This window comes from Chenopodium album, chromosome 8, assembly GCF_948465745.1.
Source record: "Chenopodium album chromosome 8, dcCheAlbu1.1, whole genome shotgun sequence".
Classification (NCBI taxonomy): domain Eukaryota; kingdom Viridiplantae; phylum Streptophyta; class Magnoliopsida; order Caryophyllales; family Amaranthaceae; genus Chenopodium; species Chenopodium album.
The window spans coordinates 33,767,958-33,772,192 of record NC_137841.1 but is presented as its reverse complement, the minus strand read 5'-3'; the positions used below and the strand labels follow the sequence as shown (position 1 = coordinate 33,772,192).

General features: G+C 35.8%; 1 long non-coding RNA gene across 1 annotated transcript; it reads right to left on the bottom strand.

Moving 5' to 3' along the window:
* Positions 1-907: 907 nt before the first annotated feature.
* LOC145556013 (uncharacterized) lies at positions 908-4,032 on the bottom strand. The gene is made up of 5 exons (XR_014091673.1): positions 3,824-4,032; positions 3,108-3,245; positions 2,855-3,001; positions 2,210-2,286; positions 908-1,343 (listed from the first exon to the last, which is right to left on the bottom strand). It is a non-coding gene; the product is annotated as an uncharacterized LOC145556013 (long non-coding RNA).
* Positions 4,033-4,235: the final 203 nt, after the last annotated feature.

Genomic DNA, 4,235 nt, shown 5'->3' with positions numbered 1-4,235 from the left:
GTCAATCGTTGATGCCTATCGTTGCCCCTTTATCGTGGTTGCCTTTTATGATCCGTGAACGGTTTACAAGTTCCTTAAAAACTTGTTGGCAGCCCCCTACTTTCCTTGTCCCTAATCGTATACGTCAATTCCCACTTCCTAAGAGTGCCAAGCATATTCACACATTCTTTAACGTAGGCGCACTTCGAACGACGCCTACAGCGCCCGATCGGGCGAAGGGCCGCCCGATCGGGCCTTTCTTTTTCTTCAAGTTTCTCCTAGGCAACCGCGCCTGATCGATCTAATGCTCACCCGATCGGGCGCGCCTTTGCTGATGCCTTCTTCTGCGCAACCGCGCAATCGGGCCCGGTCTCTTTCTCGAGGCTTGGACTTCGATTGGGCTTGATCCTTCGGCCCAATTTGGATTTCCTCTTCGAGTCTTGAATACTTGGCCCAAATGCCCCGGTATCACACACCGAGCCCTTAATCACCGGCTCTAACCGGTCCTGGGCTTCAAAGATGGTCGTGTCCTCTTAATGTTCGTAGTTGCTCCATGAAAAACCCGAAAAACGCTCCAAATGTGCAATTTCCTACAAAACTCAAGCAAAACTACAAAAACACTAGAAAACACCAATTAGTAATAAAAGTGGCTCTAAAGAGCCAAAGACACTACTAATTATGACCAAGGGACGGGTATAAAACGCTATATAAATTAGACACATCACTTACACAGGGGGGGATAGGTCAGAGGATGAATGGTCTGGTAGAACAAAGAGAGATAATCGAACGAAGAGTTTAGAGAGAGAAAACGAAAAGGGATTTCTGAGGAGAGAGAAAATTTAGGGGTTTTTTATACATAGACGTTGGGGAACACCCACTAGTGGAAAAATAGCTATCCGTAACGGGCAAAAATAGCCTATCCGTAACGGGCAACGGGCTTTACGTATGCTGCCGTTACGGATAGGCTATGTTATTCGTAACGGGCGATGCTCGTTACGAATAACGGGTTATTTGTAACGGACAATTTGACTGCCCGTTACGAATACAATTGAAGCCAAATTAAAAATAAAAAATAAAAAAATAAAAAATAAAAAAGCAGCAGGTACCTGCTAGTCTGCCTGCTAACCTGACATTCTGCTATATATGATGCCAAATTTTAATTATTATCAAAATTCAATAATAATAAATGTAAAATTTAATTAATTATAAAATCAAAGATACAACTTTTACAAATGTCCAAATTGACTTTACAAACAACTCCCTAACATGAGTCAAAAGCTACTACATAAATAATATTCCTGGTTCTTGAACACTTGCTTCAAATTTCTGATCTCATGTTGAGGCTGATGAACTGGAGCAAAATGCTAGAAAACCAAACAAGAATAAGGAAAAGAACAGAAGCTAGAGAACAAAAATTAACAACAAATAAATGTCCAAGTAGGCAAAAATGGTACATAATAAAAGCATAAAAACAGGTAAATTCTGATTTGCTAGTGGGAACAACAGGGCAAGGAGAGAATCATAAGCGTCTTCGGGCATCATAGCAATGTATGTGGCCAACTCAAAACAACGAAACAGAAAACCAACATATGAGCTAAGTTATTAGTGTTATTACTTCTAGCATTTTGCTTATTAGCGACAGTCTAGACTAAATTTTTTTAACAAACAGAAATAACATCTGACAAGGAACTGCAAAGTAGAAATACAGGATCATGAATAAACCAGTAATGAGGAGCCACAAAAATAAATTACTTCAGAAAATTCTCAAAGATTTATTATAAAAAAAAAACGCTCAAAGAAATATGTCAGAATTATTTTGATAAAAAGTTTGCAAATTGTGTGGCCTCCCCATGACATGAGTCTAATCTTAAAAATTTGCATAAATGATCTAATATCTTAAGTTATAATTGTAGTGTCTCCAATAATATCCTGATGATCTTGTCACAACTCATAATAATCTTGCAATTGCAACGTACAATTGGTGGCTTGGTAAATGATTTGACCTTAGAAATCCAATATCTTCTAGATATATAGTCTTAATATGCCTTGGTTTTTTGATAAAGCGTGACATATATGACATTTTGAAACACTAACACAGAAACCTCCATGTGACTCCTAAATATCACAACAGATTTCAAAAAAAAAGAAAAAAAAAAAAAGGAATGTAAACACATTATACATCACACAATTAACAATGGAAGACAAGGAATGTAGAGGCATTGTAACTTACCTTAAGTATTCACAACCATCATATCCATTAACAACATAGAGTACGCCATTTAATTGGGCTGCAGCTGGGCCAAGCCTCTGAAAGTTCACAAGAAGAGAATCACTCTATTGGGCTATGACATAAATTAACAGACGTAATATTTTCTCATATAGGCCTCCATTCGCTTAATTCGCTCTCCATTCCCAAGCCAAGTCATGTAATAAAATTATGCAAAGTATCAAACACTGTCAGATGCAAAACAATCCATCCAATGATTTTTTACACTTAATAGCCTAGCAACAGGTTCTTTACATGTTGATCATGCCTCCAACATTATAAATTTGTATTTGTATTCAATTCTATATTTCTATTATATCCTTATAAAGATCTCAACAGTCATATCCAACAACAGCAATGTAACATCTTGAATATCTAATCCCGCAATCAAATCTCATACACTGCCAAAATGGCCACAAAATCCAACTTATAAAGCAAAGAGTCGGTCTAATATTTTTTAAGAAAAAAGATCATATATAGCTATGCCCTCACATATGAGCATTGCAGACACTACATAATGATGATTCACAAATCACAACCACAGTTACACCATTTCACATTTAGCAAATTGCATTAAAATAATAAAAAAGAAGATAGGATAGCAGAAACCTGAATCACACGACACAACCTTTGCACTTATATCCCAATAAAAATTTCAACACCCACACAAAAAGTTAATGAAAATGCTATTATTAGACCTTGATCTTGTTATCTCCACCAGCCTGTGCATTAGCAAGTAATTTGGCCTTAAAACTCCTGCAAACAAAGTTAGCATAAATTTAGGGTTTACAAATTCAATTATAAATAATCGAATTCAATTTGAAAAAAATAATATACGAATTTCAATTGATTTGGGGAAAACCTTGTTATTGGTCTTTTAGTTTGCCTTTAACATCTTGAATTGTAACAAGATTACCAATATCATTTAAAGATGTTATGTTTCTGCCCTGTCCTTCTACTGCGTTCTTTTGCTTGCTTTCGCCATTATTATTACCTTCAACTACAAAATTATTTCTAGAATATTAAATTTAGTGAAATAATAAAGAATTTTATCAAAAGAAAAATATAAATTAATGAAACCCAAAAAAATAAGAGACAATTAAATTTTAGGGAAAAATTAATAGAACCCAGAAAATCTATTTGACATTAAACGAGTTGCAGATCCCAAACATTCAAATCAACAACAGACAATTGACAATCGATAAATTAAAATCCACGAACCTAGAAAAATTAAAAGATGAAGAATACCCAGAAATTATTTCAAATACAAAACGATTTGAAGATGACGAAATTACAAATACAATATACAAAAGGCGGTGATGGAAACCTTTCAACACGAATAAGAAAAACATAGATCTATATGATTTCAAGAAATCTGACAATGAAATGTTGTCAAAATTCAGTAATTGCGGTGCTGCATGTTTTGAGAAAGGAACTATTTCTATGGAGGGATATTGAATTAAAATCGAAAATCTGAAAACCCTTGGGTTCGGAAAACATGAAATTGTAAATTTGAGAAAAATAAAAACACGAAATAATGAAATTATTTAAAGAGAAAAGAAGAAAAAAAACACGAACCTTCAAGGAGAATCATTTCGCGAGGGGGGAAATGACGAGAAGTAGGTTTGTATCAGCTCCTTGCGCCACTGCCACCGTTGCTAAGACCGACCGCCCGACGTGCCGTGAACATGAACAGAGGAAGAAGAGAAAAAAGATGAGGAAGGAGGAGAGAGAGAGATTGAGAAAGAAGATAAGAGAAAGGATGAGAGAAAGGATGAGAGAGAGAAAGAGAGAAAGGATGAGAGAGAGAGAGAGAGAGAGAGAGGAGAGCGTTGAGGAAAAAAAGCGGCGAAAGAGATTCACGAGTATTAAACCCTAGCGCTTGACTTCGGCGTAACGGACTTAATATTTACCAGATACAAATATTAATTATTCGTAACGGGCATTTATTTGTCCGTTACGAATATTAACTATTCGTATCGGGAAATTA